The 17,462-nt window shown below is 37.5% G+C and overlaps 1 long non-coding RNA gene across 1 annotated transcript; it reads left to right on the forward strand.

The window, feature by feature from the left end:
- Positions 1 to 11,833: 11,833 nt before the first annotated feature.
- Positions 11,834 to 12,961, forward strand: LOC110905441. Its single transcript, XR_002573122.2, has 2 exons — positions 11,834 to 12,444; positions 12,527 to 12,961. It is a non-coding gene; the product is annotated as an uncharacterized LOC110905441 (long non-coding RNA).
- Positions 12,962 to 17,462: the final 4,501 nt, after the last annotated feature.

Consider the following 17,462-nt stretch of genomic DNA (forward strand, 5'->3'; position numbering starts at 1 on the left):
TATGTTAAAGAATGGTTTTGAAAGAGGTCAGATTGACAGTACACTGTTCATTAAGCGAAAGAAGGAAGATTTTCTGCTGGTACAGGTATATGTGGATGACATCATTTTTGGTTCATCAGATGAGAGCATGTGTCATGACTTTGAGGAGGTGATGACGAGTATGTTTGAGATGAGTGCAATGGGTGAGTTAACATTCTTCTTGGGGTTTGTTGGGATTGAACCCTATCAGAGGAACAGATAATGAGAGCCAAAACCGGTTCACAATAGTGGATTCAGCATAAGCAGCTGATTGCATTAGACTTTCCCCTTGAAAGTGTTTATAACATCTGATGGCCCTCATCCACTGTTTATATACTATAACTGTTGTCCATTAAGTACTACTTGTGTACAACAACTGCTGAAGACAAAGTGCTGCTCCTTAATCTACTGCCCTAAGTCAAGTGCTGCTAAAGACCAAAGCCCTGCTTGGAATAAAGCAGTGGATTGAAGAAACAGTTGTTTACTTTGTTATTGTAATAGTATCAGTGTTTAGCTAGCAGTAGTTATATGTAATAGTGGTTAAAGGTTGTTAGGTTGCTAGATGTCACTTTCATGGTGACGTCAGCTTAGATGCTTCAGTGGTTTGATTTGCCTATAAATGGAACAGTACCCTGTAATGTTACATTTGATTGAAAGAGTGAGTTCTTCTCCTCTGATCCAATCCTTTCATCTTGTGCAATCAACCAGGGAGTATCAGGCTGAGGGGCAGTTTTGTTTTAAGCATGCATTGTAATCTTTTGATTCGTTTTGTAATCTTTCGACTAATGGAAAGCATGTGTTTATCAAAACTATTTTCCTCTTTGATTGTGTTTACAAAGTTTGTGTTCATTTCCGCTGTATAAATCACTGAATCATGTTCGTTAATTGTTCATCTATTACAAACAAACACAATCATGAGAGCCTTAGATCTTAACAATTGGTATCAGAGCTTGGACAGTCAAATTCGATCTAACAATCAATTTGACATAACAGTTCAGCTCAAAATTCATTGATGCTAAGGTTGATCGTATTTTGTTGAAAAACAGAGTAACGAGTGAGCATGTTCAAAGTTGCTATTCAAAACTCTGTAAAACAACCAAGATGTCATAAGACACACAAACTTCTCATAACAAGTGATATCATGCATAAACCACCTATAGTGTTCAGATATGAAAATATGTCTGATAACTATGGTATAATCATTTTCTTTACAAAATTGATCTCAAGTGTTGATATGAAGTTTGTGTTGTTTCCATCATGTTTTATACTAAGGTGTGAACCTCTGGTCAACAAAAACCTAGTTTCGTAAAACATTAGTGTTTTTGTTAACATAAAAGGAGGGAAATTAAAACTTTAGTTATTAAATCTTATGTGTTGAAAAACAGGTTGAGAATCCTGTTAAAATAGACTAAATCATATGTAATGTGAGATTTGACATAACCATGTGCAAAAATGTTCAAGTCTCTCCAAACATTGCTGTAAAATGATTCTGGTCTAAGTATTTCTTCAATAAAAACCTCCTAGTGAGTATGTTAGTACTTATGAATGGGAAGGGTAAAAAGGGAAAAAGAAATATCACAAAATCTTAAAAGTGTGTTTATCTCAAAACTTTTGAAGTCAAAAGAAAAGAGTATAGATGTAAAACACTTATGAGTTCAAAATTGGGTAAACAATGGTCATCAAGCAGCTGTGTGCATTCATTGATTCAGGGAAGTTCAGGTAACAATAGTATCACCAGTGATTAAAACTTAAAAGAGGACTAGGCAAGTTTTTCAGTGTCATCACATGGTAACAAAGTCTATAACAGGACTTTCAAAACCTATGTGTACATGTCTCCTCATTTTTGCAATCAATTGACAAGGAAATGGTCTCAAACAGTGGTTATTATAATGTATTTCAAATCATTGACCATTTTCTTAAAACTTGAGAATGATGTGACTATGAGTTTAATTGGAAAATATACCAGATCCTTTTTGATGTTGTTTTCAGAATAACCTTTAATTATTTTTCTTGAAAAGGTTTTTCTCAATAAAACAGGATATATTATTCATTATTTTTCTTTAGAATAATATATTTTGTATTCTTACCTCTTTTTGGTAGTAAAAAATTTCAATCTCCTGTCAGGATGTAAAACCCTTATTTTTTGTGGTGATACTATCCTTGAAAATAGATCAAAAGGAAATGGTACATGTGTCAAGGTCATGTCAAACTCAAGTTTGTTTTAACACAGATCAAAGATTGATTGCTAACAGACCTTAAAATACTTGGATACTCATGTCATAATTAAAAATTATGACTCAAAATGAGTAGCCATTGTAAAAGAGTTTTCATCATCTGGGGTACTAAACCACTGTCAAGAATTTATAAAAGCTTCAAAACTTGTAATAGACATGTGGCAAAACCTTGAATACATATTCCTGTAAAAACTGCTGACATACAAATCTAGACAATTTGCATCTAAAATGTATTTTGTTGAGGATAGCATTATTGCAGATATTTCATAAATCACCATCAACAGATGATGGACATGATATTGTGGTTACACAAGACAAAATCATTCCCCTCATCTGAACAAGCAGATGCTCAAAACTTTTGTCAAAAGCTTATTCGCTGTTGCACTAACAGTTGCTGATGTAATAGTCGTTCAAATCTTTACCATTTCTTTACCCCTAACTACTGTTGTGTTCAAACATCTGTTTTCTAAATACTGTCCACTGCTGAAAGTCAACAACTGTTCTCTCATATTCTTGATAAGCACTGTTGTTCAAAATCAGTGTTTTATCCACTGATGTACTATCCACCGATAGTAAAAATCACCCACTGTTTTCATATTGTTACCATTGTAACCACTGATCTTCTTCCATCAGTGGTTCCCAAAACAACTGTCCTCCATTATTCATCTTCTCATCAGAGGTTGGCACGTGGTCAGTTTCTAGCCATCAGATCTTTGTAACCGCTGCCACATCAGCATTCACTTTTTCCCTAAATAAAACCTTGTCCAAAACCCCAAACAGGGCTTTACACTGTCGAATTGAATTCCAAAATTCTCTTCTCAAAGCAGTTTCCAACATTCCATCTCAAATCATTCTTCGTTCTTCTTCATCAAAATGACGAAATCAAAATCAAAATCAAAATCATCCTCATCTTCCAAAGAGGTCACTCAAATGGCCGCTGAACCCATTGAAATCCCATACAAATCCCCTCACAATTACTTGGGTTTACTCACAAAACCCACTACCACCCACACCTTCGATTCCATCATTGACATCATGTCTGCATCAAAGAACAAAACTTTGCTAACAGCAGATGCTCCAATTTACCAACAAACCCAGAGAGAGTTCTGGAAAAATGCCACACTTGAGTCTCAAGGTGACACCGTCATAGCCATCAACTCTTCCATACAGGGTAAAATGATTCAAATTACTCCACAACCCATCTCGGAAGTCTTTAAACTCGATGATCAGCAAGGTAAAACTTCTTTTCCTAAAAACGAGTTAAAAACTGATTTTCTGGAAAGGGGGAATGCAGAACAAACAAAAAGGGATACCTTACAAAAAGGTTTCTTCCCTTCCGCACCTAGGTTTTTATTTCATACTCTTTTGATGTGTGTTTCAAATAAAACAACTGCTTTTAACGAAATATCATTAAAGATCCAATGTCTGGGTTATGCTATTTTACATAATGAAAATTTTAACTATTCCCAGGAGATCTTTGATGACTTGGTAAAAAATGTTGATAGCAAATCATTTTTACTTTTTCCAAGGTTTATAAGCTACTATTTTAAACAAAAATTTGGAAAGGAAAATGAAAATTTGCTCAAACAAGGTGTTTATTTTCAAATAAATGGTTTAACACCTGAAACATTCACTAGAATGTTAACACCTACAAAAACAAAAGCAGAGGTGCCTGAGCAGAATTTAGCAGCTACCACTGCTCCTCAGGTATCTGCTGCTGAGCCCACTGCTCCAGGTGATCACAGCAGCACAACCACTGCTTTGAAACCCACACCTGCCATTACCAAAAAGACCAAAAAGAAAACATCCAAAAAGCCCCCCAAACCCAAATCAAAGGCAACTTTGGAAGATGAGATCCCAGAGCCACTGCCAGAGATAACACAAATGTCACCAACAACCACTGCTGCTACTTCCTCACAGTAGATGGAAGAAAGATCTCCACCCTTGCCTCAAACTCCTCCTGCATCCTCACAAAAGGATCAGGTTGTAAACACAGGGACCCCACATTATGAAGCTCTGGATCCAATTGGATCCATCTTCCTCAGTCCTGATCCCAAGGACATGTCTCTTTCAACATCCTTATCTTCACCCCTCTCATTACCACAATCCATTCTACCCTTGTTGCATGCAGTTGATATAGTTCAGACACAATCCATTCTACCCTTATCCCAAGGACTCAATCACCTATCACTGAGAGTATACTCCCACAAGTGACTGGGTCTGATACTTGTACCTCTGCTATCCCAGCAACAATTGAGGAGGTTACACTGCAGGAGTTACAAGTAATTCCTGACAGTAGTTCAAGTGGAGTAGCAACTACAAATGTTGGATCGACAGATCTACATTTGGCCAGTTGTTTCATCAATCAGACTCCTTTGAAGGCAATTTCTTCTATAGCACCTCTGATAACCACCAGTGAGGTTGTTTTGACCACTGGTAACATCAAAAGGTTATCAAGTGTTGAAGGAAGAAGACCCCAGTACCAAGAACAAGGGGCATCAATGAATGATTTTTGGGATTCGTTTCCTAAGTCACACATTGATACAACCACTGCTGGTGGGGATTCAGATGATCCCATTAACTTGGGTGATGATTTAAAATATCAGGAATTGACGGGTAGAATTGACAATCTTGAAACATCAGTCACAGAAATTAAAGATATGGTGCAACAGCTATTAAAAGCTCAAAAAGTGCAACCCACTGTTGGTCCAGCTCAAGCACCTGCACAACCTGCACCTGCTGCAAATGAGCTATGGAATTTATTTCAACCCCTGCTCCAAAAACAAAGACTAATGGCAGATCAGCAACATGCAATATATGTACAAGAGCTGAGAAACATGATGGAGTCAAGGTTTACAAACACCCAAGCAGACAAGGCTATAAAGGCTCACATCCTGAATACCACTGGCACTCCTCCTCCCACTGTTCTCTTCATCGATTAACTACCCCCAGATAATGCCAAAAAGGGGGGAGAAAATCAAGGAGTGGAAGAAAAAGGGAATAGATGATGGTCTGTATGTTGAACCAGAAAAATATGCCATGACTAAAAAGATTCCCTTGCCAAATGGTAGTAAGAAAATTGATGTCACCACAAATGCACTTGCAGAAGAAAAAGCAAGTGTTAAAAGGGATAGAGAGGCTAAGGATAAAGCCAGGTGGGAACATGAGAAAAGAGCTTATGTGGAGCTAAATGCACAGGGTACTTCTGAGCCAAAGGATGATGAAAATCCTACGGATGAAAAGAAGAAGCCCACTAGACAAGTGAGGCAACCCAAATCCACACCATCCAGACCTACTAAGCATGCTTCCAAACCACCTCCAAAAGGCTCCAAGCATTAAACCTCTACCCAAACAGCTGATGTAACTCCTGGTGTATCAACAACTATTGGAACATCAGTGGTTTCAGCAGTTGTTAAAACAAAAACCATCACCTCAACACACACCACAACCACTGCCCTACTACCACCACCTAAAATCACCTCACCACCAAAAGCCATCACTTCAACTACATCACCATCCATCAAATCACCACCTGCTAAAAAGCAGAAGACATCTACTGACACATCAGTAGTTGTAATGACAACAGAGGTTGAAACACCAGCTGTTTCAACAGCTGTTTTCCAGCCATCTACCACTGCTCTCACCATTTCTACAATCACCATACAACCCAATGTTATATCACAACCAAAACCCCCTTCACCCAAAAAGCTTTACACAAGGAAAAGGAATTTTCAGAAAAATAATGATGATATACCAGCACCTACTCCATTATCCTCCATACCTTGTAATGTTATCAAGCCACAACCATCTACTCCACCAACTCTGGCCAAACCAGTAAACCCTGCAAACATTGTATCCGTTGCTGAAAGTTATCCACGGGAATGGGAAGTTGTAAAGGATGAGACGAGACAGTTCTATATGATGGATGATCCTTCAAAAAGAAGATTTCCTTCTCTCATTGGCTTCAAGAATCCAGTGAAAATGAATGAGTATCTAAAACTCAAAGCCAGGCAAGCAGATATAAGAGCTAGAATTGAATGTAAAGATCAAGGTGATGAAGCCATTTCTAAGAGAATGGAATTTTTACTCACTAAGGTCAAACAAATGGAAGATTATGCAAGAGACCTGAGCAAAGACATGTCAAATATGCCACCTGATGATGCCCTACAAAAGGAAATAAGAAAGGATTATCTTGCATTCATCATGAAAGAAAAGTTTTATCCATCCAAAGAAGAACAATTCAGTGAATGGCCACTCATTGCATTAAAGCATGAGGTAAACAGAATCAAGAGAATCAAGAATGATCCAAGTAAGAAAAGAACAGCTCCAAACTGGAGCAAATACAAACAGACGATTGATAAACTTACTTCAGAATACAAAAGAAAGAAAAAAGAGCTGGTGGATGCAAAGGTTGGAACTGCCAAAGCCATAGCAAAATGGACTAGGCAATACACAGATGAGGCTTATGAAAGGTTAAAGAAAAGAAGAATGGCAGATCCTAGTTTACCACAGAAGCCTGAACACAAAGAGCCAAAACAGATCAGTGCTCCTAAACCACTGATCACATCAGCAGATGTCTCAGTCACTGAGTTAGATCAAAGAAAAAGGCAAGAGCAGATTGAAAAGGAAACTATAGAAGACATTGCTGCAGCAAATGACATCATAAAAAAGACCTTCAAACAAATGTCAGCTGAAAACTCTGAACTAGCAAAAGCTTACTGATCAACAAATTCTCACAAGGCCACAATCTCCCAACTCATCAGTAAATAAAACTCTCCCAAGAAACCCATTGGGTTCAAAAATACTAAAATGGATGTTTGATTAAAAGACCCATGTATTGACACTGATCAGATCCAATGGAGAAGCAAAGCACATATCAAGGGAACAAGCACTGGGCCTGAGTGTTGAAGATCTACAAGATCTCCTTGAGCTTATACTGTGTAGGGATGAGGATGATACAAGTTCCATGGATTTTGAACTACAATTTAAAGGACAAGTTAGGGAACTTCTGATGAGACAATAAAAATCTAGAATAACGAAGGGTTTTGGCATTATATGTTCCAGGGGGAGATTGTTAGGATTGAACCCTATCAGAGGAACAGACAATGAGAGCCAAAACCAGTTCACAATAGTGGATTCAGCATAAGCAGCTTATTGCATTAGACTTTCCCCTTGAAAGTGTTTATAACATCTGATGGCCCTCATCCACTGTTTATATACTACAACTGCTGTCCATTAAGTACTGCTTGTGTACAACAACTGCTGAAGACAAAGTGCTGCTCCTTAATCTACTGCCCTAAGTCAAGTGCTGCTAAAGACCAAAGCCCTGCTTGGAATAAAGCAGTGGATTGAAGAAACAATTGTTTACTTTGTCTATGGTAATAGTATCAGTGTTTAGCTAGGAGTAGTTATATGTAACAGTGGTTAAAGGTTGTTACGTTATTAGATGTCACTTTCATGGTGACGTCAGCTTAGATGCTGCAGTGGTTTGATTTGCCTATAAATGGAACAGTACCCTGTACTGTTACATTTGATTGAAGAGTGAGTTCTTCTCCTCTGATCCAATCCTTTCATCTTGCGCAATCAACCAGGGAGTATCAGGCTGAGGGGGAGTTTTGTTGTAAGCATGCATTGTAATCTTTTGATTCGTTTTGTAATCTTTCGACTAATGGAAAGCATGTGTTTATCAAAACTATTTTCCTCTTTGATTGTGTTTACAAAGTTTGTGTTCATTTCCGCTGCATAAATCACTGAATCATGTTCGTTAATTGTTCATCTATTATAAACAAACACAATCATGAGAGCCTTAGATCTTAACAGGGTTGCAAGTAGAACAAAAGAAGGATGGGATCTTTATTCATCAGAAGAAGTATGTGTATGACATCTTGACTCGTTTTAAAATGGAGGATTGCACAACTTTTAATACACCCATTTGTGAAAATCAGAACATTGGTCTAGATGCTGAGAGTATGGATGATGTTGATCCAACTCAATATAGGGCCATGATTGGATCGTTGATGTATCTTACTGCTTCAAGACCAAACATTATGTTCGCTGTATGTTTGTGTGCCAGAAATCAAGCAAATCCAAAGGAATTGCATATGAAGGCGGTGAAGTGAATTCTTCGTTACTTGAAGGGAAAGCCTAAGTTTGGGTTATGTTACCCTGCTGATAGTGACCTGGAGTTTATTGCCTACACTGATTTAGATTTCAGAGGATGCAAGTCAACCAGAAAATCTACCACATGTGGTTGTCAGTTCTTAGGGGGAAGACTTGTGTCGTGGTTAGTGCAAGAAACAAGCCTGTGTGTCTACGTCTTCATGTGAAGCTGAATACATTGCTGCGTGTAGCTGTTGCTCTCAGGTTCTATGGATACAACAACAAATGAGCGATTACAGTTTGAATTTCACTCGCACTCCTATTATGATAGACAACAATGCCACAATCTCCATAACAAATAATCTTGTAAAACACAGTCACACAAAACATATTGACATTCGTCATCATTTTATATGGGATTGTGCTGAAAAGAAAATGATTGAACTGCATAGAGTCGACACACTAGATAACGTGGCAGATCTTTACACAAAAGCATTTGACAGGGCTTGATTTGAACATATAGTCGAACTCAACAGGATGAGGAATCCTGAATAACCAGTTTTTCATAAGAATTTTGTAAATAGTTTACTGCTTTCTTAAAAAATCAAAAATTAGAAAAAATGGAAAACCACAAAAATAAAAAAAAAATAAAAAAATAAAAAATGAGTTTTCACTATGTGAAAAAGAAGAGATGATAGTACATCAGTATGTTAGACTTGTCACACTGAAATTGAACTTAAAATTACATAAGTGTGATAGCAGCTTCATCATATGATGTACCAGTAGTCAAGAGACATGAAATAATCAACTTACCATGGTGATATAAACATAAAGAATTGAGTATGAGTGGGTAACATATCAGTGGCGTATGGTTTTATAACCTTAAATCTTGCGTTGATAGATTGCCAAAATCCGAGGTTTTGGGTCTTTATACTGTTATGTCATCCGGGATATCAGGGTTGTCCTTCTGCTGCATCCAGATACATGCTGACCTAGGCACAACAAAGATATCTTTAAAGAGCTAAAATGCTAAAAACCTAGAAATTGAAGAAGCTCCCCTGGAGAGTCATTCAAATGTGCAAAATGCATAAATCGTACCATTTTTGGTATTTGCCTTAACCCTCGTTGGATATTGGTCTCTTTGCTGTACGAAAGTACTGACCTGATCACCAATTATCTAACGTTATAAAACATAAAGGATGAATTCAGTATACTCACCTACTACGAGGAATCTTTGTGCATACCTTGATCGTGGGGGGTATGTCCTGAAGTGGGACACATTAGTACATTAGAATTATATTATCTTAAATGTATCACCAGGTAAAGGTACTTGAAATGTTCATGTGTTTTGTTTAAGTGGATAAACAATACTGGTGATCGTCTTGAACTCCTTTCCATGAAAATTGGAAGAAAAAATGAACTGCAAGTGTGAAACAGTTTGATTTGGCTGATATGATCTTCTTAACTTGTGATTCTCAGAAAAACAGAGTGTTTATTTCCGTGTGCTTTCTTTGTTGTCAGAAAATATAAAAATCCAAAAAGATTTTCTTTTTCTTTAAAATTCTTAATGTACGAAAAATGGTTGTTCATGGAGGAATTGTTACCAAAAGGGGGAGCTAGTGTTAGATTTGAGTTCTATATTTTAAAACTTTACAGGTTCTGGTGTGTTGGACAAATATTTTAGTGGGTTGAAAGAAAGTTTTGAATGTTGATGTTGAGTTGAAAATTTATTAATCTGTCATACAGTTTTCACATCTCTTGATTAATAATAATTTGTTAACCTGTGTTGAAAAATTCTTATGGGTTCTCGAGATGTTTTTGTGTTGTATACAGATAGTTGCAATTTGTTCCTGTGAAGCAAAGTGAAGTAATTTGATGAGTTGCTGTGAAGTTTAGTGAAGAGGAGTTTGATTGGATGCATGGAAGAAACCTCCATTCTACATTCTGACAATGTTTGAAGAGTTTGAAGGTTGTTAGGCAAAAGCTGAACTGGAGTTTACTCAATTGCTAACGATTTTGAAGATTTGGTGATTTGATGCATCAACTTAGGGGGAGTCTGTTGCTGACAGAAGACAGAAACTATTGAAGCTGAAGTTATCCAAAGATGATGCAAAGACGGTGCAAGATGACTGAAAACAAAGTGTGTATGAAGCTATTGTCAAGGGGGAGTCTGTTGGTGCATGTTTGTGACAACAACTTTTAGATTTAGGTCTTTGGATATCTTGTAATTAGTGAAACAATAAATGGTTAGCGGGTTTAGCTTTGTATTAGTTAGTTAATAGTGATTGGGCCAAACCAAACCCATATTGGGGGAATGGTAGGCGAATTGGGCTTGTCCAATTCGCAACCAATGTGTATTAACCATAGCCCAGGTTGCAAACTTGTGTTATATAAACAAGGCTTTGCATTGCGGTTTAGGTTAATCACTATAATCACTAACAGAGAGATTTTAGAGAGAGAATTCGTAATAGCAAAGGCTTGGACGAATTGGTGATCTTGATTAATTGTAATCTTTTGATAGTTAATCAATAAAGATCGAGTTTGTTGGTGATTTCTGTTCCTACACGTTTTCTGTGACAATCTGATCTAGAGGATTCCACACTCTAGATTAGATAAAAGATTATGTGAAGATCCATTGCATTGAGGGGATCTACAGATACAAAGAATTGACGGAAAGGATGACAAACATCGAATCATCCATTGATGATATCAAATCCATGATGAAACAAGTGCTTTAAAATTCTCAGAATCCTGTTCCCACTAAGCAAATTATGTGACAACTGGTAATTAATGGCTTCTAATTACGTGATTAACAAATGTTTAGGCAATAACAAATAGTGTTTAAGACGCAAATAAACCTAATTAGGCCCTTGGAGTGTCTAGGAACGCCTAATCGACTTTACAACGCGTGTGTGACGATCTGCGGAGAAACAGTTGAATATTAAACGACAACAAATCGAAACCGTGCGAAATACTGACAACGCTGACAAATACGAATTTTATACGTATATTTCATACTTATGAATTTAGTTTTGTGAATATAACGTGCTTTTGTATGCCACAAAGCGCGGACGTGAACGAAAAACGCGGTTGCACCGGCAACGAAACGGAAGCATCGGAGATGTGTATTACCTTTAAAACTGAGATTTTACGATATATTTAGCTCTGTGATTTAATAATAACCGTAGTCGAAACCGGATCGAAAAACAAATGAAAAACGGCAACGATGCGTTTTACGTGTTTTTACCGTAATCGATAAACGAACGCGTAAACGACATCTATCGGCATTATTTTACGCATTTCAAATCTAAAATTTAACTTACGACACTACGGAGAGTTCGGGTTTTGATAACGGGTCTCGTAGGAATTACGGGCCACTTAAAACACACGATTAGGCTTGTGGGCCTTGGGCCCAAGCCTACTAGTGAAAACCTAGCTATGAATGAGTGTGAAACCCTACACTCTTTCACTTTAACCAGCCGACACCCACATACTTTCCTTCCCAATCCCTTTTTCTTTCTCTGCAGATCTTATCTTCAATAAATATAAACACAGAGAACTCATGCTCTCGATTACACACAAATAAAACAATACATAGTCTCATCTTCACAATCAGATGACTCGCAAACCACCCCCTCCCACTTGATGTCCCTACCAGTGAGCACAGGGGAGTCCGATTGGACTCCGGTGACGTTCTTCTCCGACCACACACTCACCTCCAACCTCCGTTCTTCTTATACCCCCAACCCCTCTTCGCCTGAAACCCACCACACGACCATCCCTCCTCCACCCACTCGCTCGTCTCTCACCTGAAATAGGAACGGCCGGCCACCACCATCTGGTGGTGGCGCACAACGGCTTGACGACGCAGAAAGAGAGAGACAGATGAGAGAGAGGGACAGATGAGAGAGAAAGTTACATGGGAGTTGGTGGCCGGCGGAGACGTCGGAACCTCGCCGACAACGGCGGTGACGGCAGTGGTTGAGGTGATCGAGTGAGAAAAAAAAAGAAGGAAGTCGTCGTTTCCGGCGACGGCATCACTGTTCACAGCAGCAGCGGCGGCGGTCTTCGGTTTTTGTACGACAAAATTCCGGTAAACCCCCGTTTCTTTAATTTTCCCCGAAGCTTGAAGATGATGGTGATTTTTTTGTTGTTGCTGATGATATTCGGTTCAGATTCAAGATTGTTTTGGTTCAGATTTGGTACAAGTTTGGTTCGGCTCGGGTTTGGTAAAAGGTCGTCAACATCAGAATGCTTTCGGTTTAGTTCTAGTTGTTGGTTCGGGTCACGGTCAACACTGGTCAAAGTCAGTCAACTGGTCAGCCTCGGTTCCGGTTCAGTCAACAAGTCAAACCGGGTCGACTCGGGTCAAACCGGGTCGACTTGGTCAATACACGGTCACTATTCAACACGGGTCAGACCCGGTCAACGCAGTCAAGACCCGGTCAACGCAGTCAAAACCCGGTCAACTCAGGACCCGGTAACGTTTAGTCGAAGCTAGTTATTATACGTTAGTTAGATTTTATATAGTTAAACGTGAAACCGAGCTCGACCGATACCTTTAGCGACTATTTACATTTTATTTTGGCGTAATTGATAAAATTGTAGTATATATTGTTGGGATTGCTTGAATTATTGTTGAGCTTTGACAAAATACGACGACTTTTTATTGTCGGGTTATTCCAAAAACAGAGGAAACTCTGTCTGAATTTCGTAAAAATCCGAAATACAAACATAACTTTATTAGTTAACCAATACTTGTTGAAATCCGAGTTTTCTTATAGAATAAATAAAAAGACGTATTTATTTTTACGACGTTACAAGTTAACAAAAACCCGATATTTAATTAATATAAATATAATCATTTATGTTTATTACAAACGCCCAAAACACGGAGACTTTCACAACATAACTATAATTAGTTATATTTCGTTCAAACGTCGTTATTCGTATAATCTTTATAAAATCAATACAATTGTTTATTTTATAAAATAAATATAATTGTTTATATTTATTTCAACGTCGTTACTTCGTGTTATTTTGCAGAATAAATATAATCGTCTATGTTTATTTTGAACCTCGGAAATTCGGGATTCATATTTCAAACATTTAATATTCGGAAATCATATAATATAAATTCAATTGTTTATATTTCTTTCAATCGTCTAGAATCCGAATAGTCTTATAAAAGGAGTATATCTGTTTATATTCGTTTCAAACGTCATGTTTTCGAATATATATAAATGAATATATATTTATTTACTTCCATCCTACGAAAAATACAACGGTATATTACCGAATCATATACGACTTCGTAATTATATTTATATATATAAATATATATATCCTAAACACTCGAAAACTAAGTCGATCTCAAGACTTAGTTTTATCCCGAGTATAAACGGGATCGACTAACAATAGTTTGGTTATTTCAAACCAAATAATAAAACCTTCATAGAATCATTTAGTTAACGATTCCGTAGAGCTCGGACACGTAGTTTAGCTACGTTTAATTAGAAACTGATAAGTTATTCCCTGTTAGGAATACTGTAGATGCACGCTAGCTAATTCACGTCCTTGGAACGACACATCAAAATTACGCTAAGCTAGCTTTGCACAGGAATGTCAAGGTGAGTTCATAACCCCCACTTTTTACAGTTTTACATTTTCATAAATGTTTTCGGGGGTGGAAAGACATGCAAGTTTTTGCAAAAGAAAACACTATTCTGATGAACGAAAACATATATTTATAAACCATGTTGCAAATGAATTTCAACGAACTCGAAAGGTTTACGAAAGGTTTATACTAAACATACCGGTTTTACAAAACAAACACGTATTTTCGCAAACGTGCATGATTTTGATGACTAGTGACGGGAATGTCCTAGTTACTACAACGGGACTGGGTTGGTCTGCGTTCAAACAACGAGGCAACCCAATGAGTTTATGTCCCCCTTTTCTTTTGAAATACATATTAACTAGGGTATGATTAAGCTATGGAATGAATTCTTGGATCAAGTGCGAATAGGCGCTAACTTAGGCACCATTAATCCTTTTAAGGACCACGGAACAGGGGGTAGATCTATCGGGTACGGGCGAGCCCCACTCACTGTCCTTGTGCGGCCACTTAGGGTGCTTTTGTGTCACTTTCAAAGTGAATCGACACTTAAATCGTCTACCGGGTTGAGTGCTTCCTATGTCGACACACATATTAATGTCTTAGCTACACATTAATGATCATTAGGTTCATAGACGCTTACATACCAGCTTTTGATACTCAAATTTTCAAATGTTTTTAAGATTCATTTGATGGAAACTCACAAACACATGGATTTACAAACTTTGCTAACGTTTTCAACTTATGTACAAGTAAAAGGACGCGTTGGTCCTGCTTACAAAGACTCTTTTTAGGCTCGGCTCATTCTCACACGTGCATGCACAAAGACTCTCATGGGCTAGACTCACAGTTTTCATATATCATGCCGAGAAAATGTTTTTTCTAAATTTTCTCAACAACTTTAAACCGGTTATCAAAAAGATTTATTTTAAATCTTTTCAAAACAAACTATGAACTCACTCAACTTTATGTTGACTTTTTCGCATGTTCTTTCTCAGGTTGCATTTTCAAAACTATGGAATGGTTGGAATAGGAGAACCCATGGGAATTCGAGTACCTTAGCGGCGTTCATTTTGTAGAAGTCTTAGCTTATTTGCTTCCGCTGTGCAATGAAGATACCGGTCCAGTCACGCCAGCTCTGATATTTCGGGGTCTGACAGATTGGTATCAGGGCTATAGGTTTCAGCGAATTAGGTTTCTGTAGAGATACTTAGGCTCTAACCTCATTTTCCTCTGGGACTTAGATTCATAAGACGTTGAATACACACAGAATGCCTAGTACTCGAAAATGGGTTCCAACCGTTGTAGACACAATGATTCAATGGGTTTGGTTTTAAACATACACAAGTGTTGTGTTGATACACGGTTCACGAAATAAATTCATACACTAAGCAAACCTTTGAGAGTTTTGGATAACATGCATTTAGGACCTTTGAAAAGCTTATGTCGAAACTCATTAAAGGTCCTCACTTAGAAACCGTAACTATTAACTCGGGCAAGCGCTATTATATTATGTCGTCTATGCGATTTCACTTACCCGAGCAGGTAACCTACGCGGAACGAAATGCTATTGCGCAACTATACATGAAACTTAAACTATACGTCAGCGAACGTCGAAGTACATCACACATGACTTTCGAGGCAAGGCCTTGGGGAGAACACAAATGGGCACGAAAACAACGATGTTAATCCCGTCAGTGGGAGAACAACAACCGAAATACGACACTTTGCCACATGTTCCTGCAAATGACATGAGTCACGCTGAGGTACGTTAAAACAAGATTTCACAACAGTCGATACTTAGTCTGAAGAGACTTACAATGGTTGGCGCTGCAAAAGAAGTCACACGTCATTGCATTCCCCTATTTCATTTATGGCAAATATGCAACGTTCGATATTCCATGGTAATGTCATCTAACAAACGATCATCACACGAACTTCCAGGTAAAGTCCTTGAATTTCTTTTATTGAAATTTTGATTTTTTGCATATAGTGAGTAGATTTTTCCATCTCTACTCCCCCTAAGGGTCATTGCATTGCGCAAATTTTCTTTCATGATAGCGAACACTCATTTGCTTATTTCTTGACAAATTCGTACGCTACACATGCATTGTTTGTTACGCATGTGGTTTCACTTCGAATGGTTGTTTTGTCAACATCTCATATATTATTCCGTATACTAAATCTTTGCATTGTATTCTAGACGACCCGTATTATTGCAAAATGTTGACTCCTTGGTATCGAGTCAACGGATTTCTTGGAAAACTTATTTTCTTTTGAGCGGCATACATGGTTTTTCGTTGCAACCATGTCGAAACTTTCTTATTGACACATGAATTCATTTTTGGATTATGTTTCACCTAAGTTCAATTGATTGAACTTACTCTCAATATATATATTCGATTCAAGATTCCATATGATGGATTGAGGCGATCATATTCAAAATAATCCCAACCAGCACTTTATTTGCTTTGAATCATAACAGGCTTGTTTGGTTTTCGACTTCATTGAATCATTTCTTTGATCACGACCACCTTGTGGTGGCGTTTTTCGCAAATTTGAAGCTTGCGCTAATCTCGTTTGCACACAGATTTAGTTAATTATTTATTTGTTTATTTGTATTAAATCCGTTTTGTTGAATAATCATATTAAAGCAGTCTTAATACAATCGTGTATTAAGATAATGGTACACAAGTTCATGTCATATTTCGGTGTACTTCTTAACGGTTCTTTCAACATCGATCGAATATTTTGTGATATTTATTGCTCTTGCATTTTCGATTGAAAAACATTATTTATTTGTTTCATTATCAATTGAAAATCCTATGAGATTTGTTTGAAACAAACCTTCATAATCACATCGTTGAACCTTGCATTTGATTTCAAATACGGTGAACTTGTTTGATCATCACTATTATTGAATTGTTTCAATCACTACGACGCCTTGTGGTGTCGATATGAACTTGTAGCTTGGGCTAATCATGACCGAGTGTTCATGCAAAACACGGTGATGCTTGTTCGGTCACCGCTATTATTGATTTATTTCATTCACTACAACACCTTGTGGTGTCGGTATAAACTTGTAGCTTGTGCTAATCATGACCGAGTGTTCATGCAAAACACGGTGATGCTTGTTCGGTCACCGCTATTATTGATTTATTTCATTCACTACGACACCTTGTGGTGTCGTATAAACTTGTAGCTTGTGCTAATCGTGATCGATTGTTCAATATCTGCAATTATGTGCTTAAGCGTCAACATTGTCTGATTACATGCTATATATGTGAATTCATGCACGTTTTATACTTCAAATATTACTTTATGCATTACTTTTAGCGTTGCGTCAGAAAGACTAGTAAACTCACCGGTAAGACACACTGTGTTAGCAATTCTGCATAAAACAGTCAGATAATAGAATTAGGGCCTAGGAATAGGTCCAACATCTAAAATACATTAAAACCCAAGTGTGGATACAATGGTTAACATATAAACTT

This window comes from Helianthus annuus, chromosome 14, assembly GCF_002127325.2.
Source record: "Helianthus annuus cultivar XRQ/B chromosome 14, HanXRQr2.0-SUNRISE, whole genome shotgun sequence".
Classification (NCBI taxonomy): Eukaryota; Viridiplantae; Streptophyta; class Magnoliopsida; order Asterales; family Asteraceae; genus Helianthus; species Helianthus annuus.